This window comes from Manis pentadactyla, chromosome 1, assembly GCF_030020395.1.
Source record: "Manis pentadactyla isolate mManPen7 chromosome 1, mManPen7.hap1, whole genome shotgun sequence".
In the NCBI taxonomy this organism is placed as follows: Eukaryota; Metazoa; Chordata; class Mammalia; order Pholidota; family Manidae; genus Manis; species Manis pentadactyla.
In genome coordinates, this window is record NC_080019.1 from 225,009,494 (window position 1) to 225,025,344 (window position 15,851).

The 15,851-nt window shown below is 37.3% G+C and overlaps 1 protein-coding gene across 4 annotated transcripts in view; it reads right to left on the bottom strand.

Annotated features, from left to right (window-relative positions):
* The window catches only part of ATXN7 (ataxin 7), a 122,182-nt gene that overhangs the window by 89,857 nt on the left and 16,474 nt on the right, over positions 1–15,851 (bottom strand). The window contains exon 2 of one of the 4 annotated variants that reach the window (XM_036878396.2): positions 4,288–4,384. The gene's annotated coding sequence lies outside the window, so the exon portion shown is untranslated. Of the gene's footprint in view, positions 1–4,287; positions 5,926–15,851 lie in introns of those variants that run through there. The other 3 variants (XM_057507927.1, XM_057507923.1, XM_057507910.1) reach the window with 3 other exon arrangements.

A 15,851-nucleotide genomic window follows, 5' to 3' on the forward strand; every position in this document is an offset into this window, starting at 1 on the left:
TGCAAATCATATATACTGACAAGGGACTTATATCTAAAATGTATAAAGAACTCTTAAAACTCAAAAACAAATAATCCAATTTTCAAATGAGCAAAGGATCTCAACAGACAATTCTCCAAAGATGATAATACAAATGAACAACAAACAAATGAAAAGATGTTCAATATTATTTGTCATTAGAGAAATACAAATCAAAAATACAATGACATACTACACATCCAATAGGGTGGCTATTAAGTAAATAAAAACAAACAAGCAAAAACATAAAATGACAAGTGTTGGCAAGGATGTAGAGAGGTCAGAATTCTTTTACATTGCTGGTGAGAATGTAAAATGATGTAGCCCCTGTGGAAAATCATTTGGCAGCTTCTCAACAAGTTAAACACCAAATTATAGTATGATCCAGTAGTTCCACCTCTTGGCATATACTCAAAAGAACTGAAGGCAGGAATTCAAAAAGATCCTTGTACACCAATGTTCAGAACAGTGTTATTCACAAAAGGTAAAAGGTGCAAGGAACCTAGGTGTGCATCAAGTGATGAATGGATAAATATACCCACACAATGGAATATTATTCAGCCATTAAAAGGAATGAAGTACTGATACATGCTACAGTATGGACGAACATCAAAAACAAGCCCAGTAAAAGAAGCCAGCCACAAAAGGTCACACACTATGTGTTTCATTTATGTGAAATATCCTCAGTACACAAATCCACAGAGCCAGAAAGCAAGGAGTGAGTGCTTAATGGAAACGGTCTCCTTTGGGGGTGATGAAAATGTTTTAGACCTAGTTAGAACTGAGGGTTGCACAACATTTTGAATATACTAAAAACTATTAAATGAGTAAATCTGTGGTATTCTAATTATATTTCAATAAAGCTATTTTTTAAAGTCAACATTAAAATTTGGAAAATTTCACACAAAATTCCAGATTTACTTCTCTTGAAAAATGTCTATGAAATCACACCGTTCACCTCAAGGTCCCTCATGACCACCATCAGTTGGAGGTAAAACTGCTCCTGAAGCCCATCTCTGCCACCGCCTACTCTGGACCTTAAGACATGTTTTGTGTCTGCTCAGTTAGCTTCTGTGTGAAAGAAGGATCACAATAGTATCTACATCTCATCTATACGGTATAACAGTATTCTCATCAGGTTGTTACAGGAGTCAATGAATTAATATGCTTAGAACAGTATCTGACATATAGTAAGTGCTCATTAAGTGTTAGCTACTGCTTTCATATTTTATGATACCTCATCCTCTTTGTAATAGAGATAAATGACATTTGTTTTTATTTATTTATTTTGTTTGTTTGACGAATGGAAGTATAGTTTATAATATAGCAGTCCAAAATAAAGAACTGGAAAGACAGCCAAGCGATAAATTTTTTAAAAGTAACATGCAAAATACAATGCATAATATGTGTCTAAAAAGTAATGATGACGATGCTATGCATAGAAAATAGATAACTCTGAACTTACGAGGAACAGAAAGTGAAAGACTGTAATTAAAGGGGCTTTTTATTAAATACATATTTATACAATGTTTAAATTTTCCAGGTTTATTATAGTTGACATATAATACTGTATAAGTTTAAGATGTACACCATGATGATAGACACAACACACACACAACCCCTACAGACAGCAAAATGATTGCCATAATAAGGTCAGTTGGCACACCTATCACCTCACCTCACAGTTATCTAATTATCTAATTTTTTTTAAAAAAACTTTTATAACCAGGAACTATAATAAGAACAGTAAGGATGTTTTTTAAAAGAAGAAGAAATTCTAAATTAATTTTGAGACATTTGTGAAAACTGTTACAAAATTCCGTCCGGTGAGTAGCAATGTCACAGAGTGATAAGACCAGAGGCCATTTGCTTTGCTTTGAAACCCAGATGCTAGAATTCCCAAAGGAACAGCCCCTCTTCAGTTTCCTTCTTCCTTATAGAGTACATATGCTATATTTATAGCTGCCAACAGAAGAGATTCCTAACTCCTTAGACTGACAATCAACACCTTTTACCATCTGGACCAACATCCTTTCTCTAGTTGAATAATATTCTATTGTGAAGATATACTACAGTTTCTTTATCCATCTATTCAGTTGATAGACATTTGGGTTGCTTCCTCATTTGGCTATTATGAATAGTTGTACATCATTATCTTTCCCTTCCTTCAGCTTCATGTGCTAATCAAATTCTTGCTTTCATATCATTTCAAATCAACCCTTACCCTCCCCAACTTAGCCTGGCCCAAAGTCCTCCCTTTCTGTGAACTTCTTCACCGCTTCTATACCTGAGGTAGCAAACTGTCAGCACGTGGCAGAATCCCACAGAGTTATTTATTTAGGTTGTCACAAACTGTTTTCTTAATTTAGTTGCTAACATTGAAAAACTCAAGGAAAGTCATTAAAGTCAAGATTTCAGTTCCCTTAAAAATCTGGAAGGTCTGTCAACATCGTTGTCTCTTGCCTGGGTTACTGTATTGATGAAACTGTAACTGTTCTCACTGCTTTTACAGCCTACGTCAATATAGTGACCACAGTGATTTTATTAAGACAGAAGTCAGATCCAGTCACTCCGCTACCCAGAACCCTCCAGCAGCCTCCCACTTCTCCCACTCTCCAAGTAAAAGAAAGCCAAGGCTCACTGGATGATGACCTATGAGGCTACCCGCTGGTCTTTTACATATCTGACTTTATTTCTTACCACTTTCCTGCCTGCTTACTCAGCTCTGGCCTTTTTTCTGTTGCTTAAACAAGCCAGGCAGGCTCCTACTTTAGGCCTTTGCTCTGGATGTTCACTCTATTCCCAGATAGCTTAACCATTCACTCCTCCACCCTTTATGTTCAGATCTAACCTTCTCAAAACGTCCTACCCTGACCCCCCATATTTAAAACTGCAAGCCCCAGCCCTCAGGAACACTCTGATTCTCCTGAATCTGACCTGCTTTTCCCAGCCAATTGTCATCATCTAGTATAATGTATAAAGCATTTATTTATTGCATTTGACATGTATTATCTGTTTCTTTACACTAAAAGGTAAGTGCCACAATTTTGTTCCTTTGATTTATTAATTCCCAGTGCCCAGAATAGAGTACAGCATGTGGGTGGGCACACAATAAACATTTGTTGAATGAATATCGGGCCTCCAATCAGCTGGCACTGAACAGGGGCTGTCCTTTTAGACTAGACATGAATTTGACAGTTTCTCATGGCTCTACTTGACCCATTTCATTCCTCTACCTGCCTGGTCCCTGAAGACATGAGTCTGTGACACTTCCTTCCCTAACTAGAACTGTCATATCCTCCTGAACTCATTTTTGTCTGGTAATGGTCAAAATTTTATCTCTGCAGATGAATGTTCATGTTGTCCAAAATGTTTCCATCTTTGCTACAGTTGCCTAAAATCTGATTGAGGCATTGCATTTTGTTGCCTAAGTATGTAAGAGAATCAATTTCAGATGCTAAAGCTCCTTTGGTCTTTCCTGTTTGGATTATATTCAGCTTTATCCTTCAATCACTCTTCTTAAAATGCATCTTACTTTGTAAGCCCCCTCACTCCTTTCAGGAGTAGATGGGAAGATGGATTCTTTTTTAATAAAAATTTATCTAGGAATTTTCCCTCTTTTTCGTATTATGTGAAACTTACCACCCTTCTCTCCAAACAGTAAATGCACAATGATGAACATGTAGTGAGAAACTCAATTATGGTGGCAGCTATTTTTATAACAGTCTGGGACTGCTCATGAGCAGAGCTGTCTGGCAGGCCAGGCAAGGCACTGGGCACAGAAACTGCACCTGAAGGACTCCTGCCTGTTGTACTACTTGCTCAGCGGCTTCCCTGCCCTGAGCAGCTGGGTCTGCATTGTTTGTGGAGAGAAGAAAACAGGAATGAGGGAAAGTGGAGCTGTAGAGAAACCCAAGGGTACACCTTCAGATAACTTCCTAGGAAAAGGTAAATATGGGCTAGACGGGGGGAAAAGGGATGGGACAGTTGTATCTCCAAAGTCTTCCTGCAAGTTTGTAATTTTAATGAATGGGAAGAGGAGGTTGCTTAGCACTTTTTGTTCTGACAAACGCCTAATAATATTCTACTCTTCAATTCACTGCCATTTCATTTTAGTGAAAGATCAAATTCAGTGTTATGCTTACAATTTAAGATCTTACTCAGATATTTTAAATTTTGAAGACTATTATCCTTTGGTAAAAGTCAAATTCTGTTATAATCTGCAGCATTGCACTTATTCAACTGTGTTATGCTGGAATAGCCAGTTACCTTTTCTTTGGCGGGCAGGCCAAAAATCCTGTTTGATTTACCAGTGGATCTTCATCTGCTGTGATTGTGGAAGCTTTCTTCTCACTTCTGTTCAGACCTACAAAAAGAGAAAAAGGGACAAAGTAAGGAAAAAATGGATAAAGCCAATCAGAAATCTGCAATCTCATTTATTGCCAGATGTTCCAAAATTATTAAATGTGCTTTGAAATGCCAAAATTAAAATTCAAGGCACTTTACCAATTGTACAATAAATGCAATTGTTTTTTTTTTTTACAATAAACCTAATTGACTATATTTACAATAAACTAAGAACAAATGGCTATTCAGTATGTACATAGAGCCAGCCTCCTGGGGCTTAAAATCACTGTGTGTAATTTGCCACTAATGAATTTTCACTCAATTTTTAAAATGGCTATTCAGAAAGTCTGCGCCTATGAATACTGTCAGAATCACAGATTTAAAACACACACACACTCTTTGAATGAAATGATTATTTAGAGAGCTCACTCTGCCCTTTACCATTCAGCAGTTTATAAAAGCAATTCATAATACTATAAATAGGAAACAAAAACTGAATTAAGCTAGCTTCCTAAAAAGCACCAGGAAACTATGCATTCCATTATCTACATATTTTTGTGCATATGTGTACATATATATTTTGAGTAAAATGTGGCTACTATTCTAATTAATTTGGGGGGAGCATTGAGTTAAGGAATCAAGGGATTGGAGGCTGACAAACCAGTTAGACATTAAACTGATTTTCAAGTTTGACATGCAAAGGAGAAAAAAACAGCATATATGGGCAATGACATAGCTGTGGAGCAGATGCTGTCAAAGCTTAAAGAACATGGCAGACTGATCTCATATGGAAAATTCACTAGTAATACACTTCTCTTCCTATAATCCTCACTGGCTATACACCAAGGTCAGGTGGTAGGAATGCTGCTTTGCTCAACTTTTATTTATCTTTATATACTCTAAGATGGTAAGCCAAATATTCCTATGGTTTGAGATACTAAAAATGCATCTCTCAGAGTCAGTCACTGAAACTCTATGCCATGTTTTGAACATTCACTCCTAATTATCTTCACTGGCTTTTAAATTACTCCTGTATATCATTCCCCTCTCCTTTTTAAAAAGTTTCAGTTGTATTCACTCACATCCAGTAATGTAATCATTCAGTAACCATTCCTACATCTTTTTAAGGCAGATGTTTTCTTCCCATGATTTCTAATGCCTTCCACTCTGTTTTTTAAATTTTTTTCTAATTTCTACTTTAGTGTTCCTTTTCTGCCTTATTTCCAATAAAAGTCACTATCTTGCTTAACATGTCCATCCTAAGCCAAAATTCATTTCTTTGCATCCTAAACATTTTAAGGCTATGCAAAATCACTCAAAAGGGGTTACAAATTACCAGGATAGAGACAGCCAGTAAAGATGCTATGTTCGATAACCATTCACCTCACTGACGGTGACTCCTTCAGAGTAGACTAGAGGTAGAGATTAGACTCTGCTTCATCTGATTTCACTAGGTTAAGCTATTTTTCAGTTTCCTATCAGGACACTCCAGCTGTATACTCCAAAAGTATCCAGAGAAGTCATCAGATTTTGGATGCTATGAAATTGCCCCCAAGATAGTGTTTGCCTTTAGAAGAATTCACCATTTACTAGCCTGCTTTAAGGAAAACTCTACTCTTAGAGAGAAAAACGTAGTAGTAGTTACTAAAAGTAAGAATTTAAAAACAGTAACTTCTCTACTTAGAAATGGGGGTCAGGAATCCTTCTTTAGTAAGAGAAAAATTATCATGTTTGTACACATATCTCTCATTTTATCTTCACAGTAACACTGTGTTCAGAGGAGCTGTTATTATGATCTCCGTTTTACTAGTAAGGAAACAGTCTGAGGGAGGTCACAATTTGTTCAAGATTACCCAGCAAATAAATGATGAAATTGGAACCAGAATGGAGGCCTTTGGTGCTCTTTAGTTCTTTTTCCAGTACACCAATATAGCAATTTAATTTTGTTTTGCAATGCAAAATAGTTTAAAAGGTAGACTGGAGAACATTTTCTAAGCATAGAAACATAAAACTTGATAGCTTTTATTATTAATTCACCACCTACTATGTAACACATATTAAATAAATATAACTTTTTTAATGATTTTTTTTTTTTAATGAGAGCCAGTCAGAGGTGGGAAAAGAAAAGGAAACAAGAAGAAAGAAAAGACATAACTCAAATGGTTCTCCAAAGTCCTGAGAAGCATGAATTTATTTACTCTTTTTTGGGGGGGAGAGGGGGGAGATGAGTTTGCAGAAAATGCCTTTTTTCTAGAGGAGTGTGCCCAGACCATGGAGACCCTTCTTTATAAGCACTATGTAACTCTCAACCCCATGTCAAGTCATATTTGTGTTATGGGACTCCAAACGCCTCCCGTTTTGGGCAGAGCTGCATGCACTACCCAAACTGAAGACATTCTATTTATTTCCTTGAAACTAGAAATTGGGATGAATTGGGTCTACTCTGTTCTAGGCTGCAAGCTACCGCCATCTGCTCTCAGTCTATAGGAAAAAGCCAGTCAGCAAAAAGAAAGGAATGAAAGTGCCACTCAGAGTGAACCTGACCCAGGAAGCCACATAGCCCCAGAAGAGAGAAAGGGAAACAGTTTGGGGGTAGGGGGACATTTATGGAGTCTCTGAGAGCTTTCCTGTCCCAGGTGTGGCCCCAGAGGCCCAAAGCACTTCCTTTCCGAGGGCTTTACGAATCCCCTGGACCTGTAGAGTAAATGGCTTCCCTCTTCTGAGCTCAAATTTCTTTTGATTTCTGGTAACTGTGACAAAAATCATCTTGCTCAAGACAGTAAAAACTTGTAAAGCCCAGTGTTACATGGACAGTGTTCTACAGGAAAAATAACTTATTTGCTAGGAGTAACATTTCTATGTACTTTTAAGACTCTTGAGAGCCTTGCTGTAATTGATGGCATAATCTGGATCACTTCTTATATAATGGAGTCTGTCAAAATTAAACACAACACACTAATCATGATAGAGGAAAGAAAACACAGGCTTGATTGAGTTGGTCTTGTTTTTGAAGCATAACAAATAAACTTTCCTTTTATTTCTTAAACCTTCTTAAACTCTAGGCAAACCATGGGGCTTTAATGTGAGACTGGCACACTAGGTGCTTACAGAGGGCATGAAAGGGAAGAGAAAGGGCTTGAGGGGCCTACAAGGAGGGTAACACAAGTTCCGACTTGATTCTATCTTCTAAGTTAAAGCTCAGGGAAGGACGACTCCAATGTCTCCATTCTTTACATGAAAAGACTGAAAAGCAAGAGAGGCTTGCCCCAGTTTACTTATTCAATAAAAATGTATTGAGCATATGTTCCATGCCAGGCACTCTGCCTGGCCCTAGAACCAGAAGTGTATTCAGCTGAGCCATCTAATGCCCATGTTTTGCATTTTCTCTCCAAGCTTTGACCCTTGTTACACACAGAAAAGTCCACAGGCCTAAAATAGTTCACTTTTTTGTCTGTTTGCCTATTTGGTGATCTTAGAGAAAAAAGAGATTTGTTGCTAACATTTAACAATATGGAAGTGATGGGAAGATTAACATAAAGATCCCTATTCCCATTTTCTCTTTCAAAATCCAAATATCTGCCCACCATGGCCAGCTCTTCCATGGAGATAACCAACTGACGTCATGCCATGGGCTGCCTCTTACCACTGGCACGTTCTTTCCAAAGTAATCACATTGCTGCCTCACTTGTTTTCCTTCCATGCCTGACTTCTGTAGGCAGCTACACTTGTGACCCTGAGCCTATGTTGTTTTCCCAAGTCTCTTCTCCCAAACGAAAAACCACAAACAAAACTTTTAAAAGCAGCTTACATGCCAGCTATAGGCATATTCTCCAAAAATATTGCATTAATGTGGTCCCTGTTCACTGACTCTCCTCCTCCCCAAGTTCTACTTTGCGTTTACCCTACCAGGCTTTCTCCCTGGCAAAGCAAATTTAAGAATGAAATTCTATATTCCATACAACCTGTCTTTTCAATCATGCTACTGGGTATCCCCCTCTTCAAATGTCAACAGGAGTGTTTGCACCTATTGAGCTACAGAGACTGCTCTCGGAGTCCTTACACTGAACAAATGAGAGTTTGAAAACATACAGAGGAGCTGAAACCATCCCCTGGCAAGTACCCCAATACCTCCGGCCCAGGTTTCAGGGATACATTTCACTCAGTGCAGTGAGTTGTAGGGCTTTCCTGGCCGTCGTGAAATAGGAGGGCCCATTTTCTGACACTTTTACATAACTGCACACATTCAGCTCCTCTCCTCTCGCCAAAGGTTCAATACAGCCATCCCCATTCCCTTTGTTATTTCAGGTGGCATGACTCTCCCTTCTCAAGCCCTGTCTTTCTCAGGCTTCACTGAGGTTAACAAGGCTCCACCTTCTTTTAGCTAATGGGTCAACAAGCCATTTTTCCATCACTTGTGACTGGTTCACAATTAGCCTAAGAGAAAACCAAAAATACAGTAAAATTCCCAGTTCCCCAATTTATGCAACATCTTTGGTCAAGTCATAGATTTGCACTTTGACTTAACAAAAGCACATGACAATAATACCAGCAGCTGGCATGCAGTAAGCACTTACTAATGCCCAGCATTAACACATAATAAGCACTTTACATGTATCAACTCACTTAAACTTCCCGGGTCTATGATGTTAGAATTTTTACTATACTCCTGTAACAGAAAACTGGCTTGCAAGATGAGGCCAATAAGGGGTAAAACTCAGGCAGCTGCACATTAGAACTAACCCTAAATCTGTTCCTCCATTGTCACCACCACAGCAATGACTACCTCTGTTACCTGGACTCCTTTCTCCATGCCTCTCAAGTTAACTGCTTTAGTAATTTATAGCTAAATTCAGCATTCAAAATCTAGCTCAGATGAAACTTCCTCAGGTCATCACACCTCCCTCCCTGAGTGGGACTCTCAGAGGCAGGGTCTGCAGCACTTCATCCTTACATCCCCAGGGTCCACCACTGCAATGGTCCATTCCAGTAATGCGAAGTATTACTAAATGCCTGCTATGAAGAACTGAATTAAATGGAATCACAGGCTCTGACAGCTACTCATCCACTCTAGTTGTTACTTTGGGCCTGGGATGGGATTTTCTTGTTTTGCTGAAGACTTGATATTAGGACTTAGTATGTGACTGAGTCCTAAAATGTGAACAGAAATGTTGGGTTCTGCTTCTCGGCTTGACCCATACAAACCTCTTTGTCTTGATGCTCAGTCTCTTACCTTCTGCTTATCAAATGGAGAGGGCTCCAAGCACCTAGAGGTGGACAGAGCCACAAAATTTCCCCCCTGAATGACTGGGTGAAGTAAGAGTCTTTTTGCCAACCCACACTGAGCTATGACTTGAGTGAGATATAAGTATGTATTGTGTGAAGCTACTGAGATCTGGGGCAGCAACAGAAGTCAGCCTACCCTAATCCAGTATTACTGTTGTTACTATTAGCATCATAATCTTCAGTGTCAGTAACACAGCTATAAATCACTGAAGGTATACCAAGTAATAGGCAATATACTAAGCTTTTTATATACGTATTTTATTCATTTCTCACTATGAGGGAGGTAGTATCTGCTTTTTAAAGGTGACAAAATCAGGGGTCAGAGATCAATACTCTTTTCCTCCTCTAAGTATTTATAGCATTTACAATCCAAAATATTTGTTAATTAATTATGGATTCCCTTAGTATACCTGTTGCATTGATAGTTTAAGTACTTTTCACTCCTGTAGTCAGTTGATTTGTACTTATAACTTGTTTTCCTCATCTGCACAGAAAGCTGCTAACAGGAGAGACAGGTCTTAAATCTCTTTATTTCATATCACATACCACAATGCCTCATAATTATATGAATTAATAGATATTTATTCTTTAAATTATCCATATATGTGTGTGTATATAAAAGAAATTAGTGTATATGTATCTTAAAATAATGTATCTTAATATATATAAAATACATACGTAGTATACCATATATACATTTATCTTAAGATAGGTATCTTAATATATATTATAGGCATACACACACACATATATTTTATTTATATATATATACACACACTATATATATAGTGTTTTGGGCAACAGGCATCTTAAGTAAATCTGCCCAAGAAAATTGGGTTATTTACAAAGAATTACTTATTTAGTATGCTGTTTACTCAGATCCATCAATGCAAATTTTCAGTACTATAATTACATGTGTGAAGGTACATAAACAGTACAATGCCTGGCATACATTCAATGATGGATAAATGATTGTTTCCCTTCTCTTCTATCCCAATACCTACTTCAAGTAAAATCATATGCTGCTTTGAAGAAAACAAAGATGACCGGAAGAAAAATGTTAAGCCAGAAGTGAAAGTTAATTTTAATTATAAAGAATATTCTATGTGGGTGGAAGACAGGTCTTAAATATTAGAAACTAGAGCCAAATGAAGATCAATTTCTAATCACAAGAGTATCCCATGTATAGAAATCTGTTCGGACACGACCTTCAGAACACGATGCCGGGCAAGCCAAGGAGCCAGTGCTCACGTGCTCGCATGCTCACCTTCATTGCTGGTGAGCTGCAGGACGGTGCCTTGGGACTCACCTTCTATTTGCTCAGTTCCCTAGCTCTGCCCACATGGGGTTCCCTAGAGCCATGCTATCATTATTTGTAGCCAAATACTAACATGCCCTCCCTGCAGCTCCTAAAATCTTATTTATACTTTGTTAGAAAACAACACACCAGCATCTGAGGATCATTTGTTCCTTCTGAGGCTGTTTGTTCCCAGCCTCATCTATCCATAGGACTCCATTTTTTAGTCAAGATATTCAAAGAATCTTATTAACATGATGCAGATGCTGGCTTTCATATGGTGACATTTCACACTGACCACATATGGATGGTCCCTCACTTGAGATGGTTCAATTTTCTTTTGACTTCATGATTTTGCAAAAGCGCTATGCATTCAGTAGAAACTGTACTTCTATTTTTGAATTTGGATCTTTTCCTGGGCTAGTGATATGAGGTTGGATCCTCTCTCATGATGCTGGGAGGGGCAGTGAGCCACAGTGTGCACAAGTGTGCACAACCAATACACTGACAGCCATTCTGTACCACACACCCATTCTGTTTTTCACTTTCAGTACAATATCAAATAAATTATATGACATATTCAACACTTTAAATTATAAAAGAGGCTTGTATTAGATGACTTTGCCTGGTTGTAGGCTAATGTAAGTGTTCTGAGCATGTTTAAGATTGGCTAGGCTAAAGCTATGATGTTCACTAGGTTAGGCGTGTTAAGTACATTTTCGACTTTGGTTATTTTGGGTTTATCAGGACATAACCCCATCATGAGTTGAGGAAGATCTGTATAACAAAGCGGGGACACAATCTTTATATTAGCGAGTTAATGTAAGTATTTCAACTGCTATTCATTTAAATATAGTGTCCCCCAAAGTCTGTTTTCTTTAAAGAGTTCTTTTGAGGTGAAACAGAACACAAATGTTGCTCACTTTATTTGGTATAGTTAAAATACATATTTGGACTTCTTACTGCCACTCAATAATCAATTGTAATGTTTACTCTGTTGACGGGATGGGCTTTTACCCATGGTAATTTTTCCTTCAACTTCACAGTTATCATCCTTAACAGTAGGCAATAAGGTTAATGCTATAATCAGCTATTACGTGGGCACATATGACTTTAGCTGCTGTTCAAATATAGCAACAGAGAGTATAGAACTAGAAAAATACAGATTTGAAAATTAGTGAATAAAATTCTGTATAACAACATCTTTTAAAAATAAATATTCTTGAAAAATATTTTTTTTCAAGAATATTTATATTCTTTTAAAAATAAAATTTTTAAAAATTCTGAATGAAAAAGCCAATCTCAGAAGATCATATTTATGTAACAGTCCCAAAATGTCCAAAGTAGAGAGCTGGAGAACATATTAGTGGCTGACAGGAGTTAGAGACTGTAAGGGTAACAGGAATCCTGTGACTATCAGGGAACAGCATGAGGAAAATTCCCAGTGATGGAATAGTTCTGTATCTTGATGATGGTAGTGATTACAGGAATCTACACAAGATAACTAGCATAACTACACACAAACTCTGTACCAATGTCAATTTCCTGGTTTTGCCATTATACTATAGTTAGATAAGATGCAATCGATGAGATAAACTTAGTGAAGAGTGACCAGGACTTCTCTGTACTACCTCGTACTATCTTCACAACTTCCTGTGAATTTTTAATTATTTCAAAATAAAAAATTACACAGCTAAAAGTATTTTGGATTATAAACATATTTCAAAAAATAATTTATTTAACCTACGAGATTAAATAATACCCAAACCAATGCAAATATATATTATCATCTGACTCTCATTTTGTTATACAAATGAACTACCAATTATCTTGACAGAAGCAAAGAGAGAGTGGAAAAAAGAGTAGGTTTTAGAATGGTTTTTGCTGTGAGGATTCCTTCTATTCATGAAAATGTCAATAACATTGACCACTTTGACAGCCAATATCTGGATGTCTCACAAAGGATGGTAGTATGTACAATATGCAAAATATTTTTTAAAAACATGTAACGACTTCTCTGAAAACCTGTCAGATTCTGCCATTAAAAAAAAAAAAAGAGTGCCATGGAACAGCATACTTTAAACATGACTTACAAAACATATTTTATGATTTCTGTATGCTAATCAAGATACCATTAAACATACGATCATATGTAATTTGCAAAGTACATTATTAGACTTACGTGATGACCAGAATTTTTTTTTTAATGTACACATGGCAGTGGTTTCTAATTCAAACATCTCTCTGGCTAAATTAACATAAATTGCTGCAATTGGCATATAATAAATAAGAGACAAAAAGAATTCCAGAAGCTGAGAGATTAAACAAAACCAGTGTAAGTTATTTGCATTACAGCTTTAGAAAGAGATCTTTTTATCAGTGATTAAAATGTAACATTCTGGGACTACATCAAAAACATGACTTCACGATTCCCTGTATCTCACATCTAAGCTGGTTCAACATTGGTTCATAATGACTAGGAATTTAAAGAGAAGTTGGCAGCATTTCATAAATACCTTCCTGTTCACTCCTTACCACGTGATGCAATTTGACCTATATTTCCAGTGCCCACTGAAGCTTCGTAGGAGGGGGAAGAGGAGAGTTTTTCATTTCCCCTACTCTCTGATTAACTAGGACAGCAAATGCCACTCAAGGGACTGCTACTGGGCAGAAGCAAGGGGAAAAAAAGACATGCCAGTAGAAAATTTCACAGGAGAACGTTTAGGAATACTGCATTCTCTGATTCTGCAAACTGTCATGGCTTTACAAGGCTTTACAAGACAACAGCAAGGAAGAGTTGCCCCACTTTACAGCATAAGCAGTCCAGAACACCACTGGCTTTTATTTACTTCAGGCTTCCAGGATGATGAAAATTAAACCTGAACTATAGACTCTTTGTCTTGCTACTGTCTTTATAAAAAATAACCTTTTAATTTTACAATGGTTATAAGTTTACAGAGTTCCTATAGACCCTGTACCAGTTTTCCCTATTTCTTACATTAGTATGCTTCATTTGTCACAACTAATGAACCAACACTGACACATTTATTATTAGCTGACGTCCATGCTTTATTCAGATTCCCCTAGTTTTTGCCTAATGTCCTTTTTCTGTTCCAGGATCCCACACAAGTTGCCATGTTATACTTAGTGGTCTTGTCTCCTTACTCCTCTTCTAGATGGACAGTTTCTCAGACTTTCCTTTTGTGATGACCTTGAAAAACAGTTCTGAAATAGGTATTTTGTTGAAAGTTTTCAATTATCTGCCCAATGTTTTTATCATGACTGTAATGGGATTATGGGATTTGGGATTTACAGAGGTAAAGTGCAATTCCCATCACATAATACCAAATGAACATTCATCACTATTCACGCTGACTTGATCATCCTGCTGAGATAGTATTTGTCAGGTGTCTCCACTATAAAGCTGTGGGTTTTTTAGCCCTTTCCATACTGCACTCTCTGCATGGATATCACTATGCGTTGCCCACATTTAAGAGCTAGGCAGTTATGTTTCACCTCTTTCGTGGGGTCATCCACATAGATCATCTGAAATTCTTCTACATGGAAGATTTATCTATTCTCTTCCATTTGCTTACTTATTTAATCATTCAATTATGTCAGTTTGGATCATGGATATTTGTTTTATATTATTATAGTTATAGTAGTATTTATTACATTATATATTATATGTGCATTGCACATTTATATTTATTTTTATCTTAGGCTATAATGTAGAACTATTTTTTTCAGTTGCTTAAACTGTCCCAGCTGTGACCACTGGGGGCTCTTTCAGACTCCTATGTCCCTGTAATATGCTCCATTACTGTGTGTTGTGTGTCTGTGTGTTTTGTCTTGCTTTGTTTTAGTACTTTCTTGCTTTCTGGCATTAGAAGATGCTCCAGGCTCATCTTGTTCACCCCCTGCCTCAACTATAGGGCTAAGTCATGTCTGGTTCCTTTTACTGGAGAATGGTAGTTAAAACCAAGATCTGGGCACTGGGTCTCACCATAGTCTTTTAATGTTTGACATGTTAACATTTCTACATGAGCTACTTCTATTAAATCAACAGTTATTTTTTTTTAATATCTTCTTTTTGTAGCAGAACATGATAAATCATGAAGAATATGCTTAGTGATCAAACTACCATCGACCTGGCCACCTCTCAGGTTTGATATGGCCAGTAAATGCCTTTTATCAGAATGAAGTTCCTCCAAAAAAAACCAGAATGAAGACTTGTTTCTATTGTTGGGAAGACGGAGAGGAAATCCAGAATGAAATGCATCTTGCTGTTCTATGCAAGGTCTCCTCCTTTCCTTCCCCAGTACCATTAAATGCTATCTCCTTTGTGCCAACTCTTAATTACTAGAGCTTGAGGAGAACACAAGTATCAGTCATACCCGGCTTTGGAATACACTAGTGATGACTTGTGGCAGCAGCTACATCTTCTTCCTACTTACAGAGTTTGTGTATTTTAATGTTACACATAGTTTTTTTTTCAGTGAGGCTAAATTAATCAGCCCAACACAGAACAGAGTCAGGAGCTTCTTGGACAGTGGGGGCACCTAGTGGGAAGCAGACATGTTTCTGTAGATAATTAAACTGCATGGACTGCAGTTAATCCCATGTAATACACACAGGAAACTTCTTCACCTCAAACCGTTAGTCTGTGTAAACAGGCTGTGCTAATAAAATTTCTGATGACCTCAGACTAATTTTTTAATAGAAAATAGGTTGGGGTCAGCACCTAATACTGCTTTTCTCTGTCATATTTTTCTCACTCAACTTTAAGATTTATATTCAATAAACATTTCTTGAGCCTCTACTATGTACTAGGCACCACTGTATGTCTGGTGCTTCTAATGAATCCAACATTAGAAAACAAATTAAGAGCCCTGTTCCCATTTCT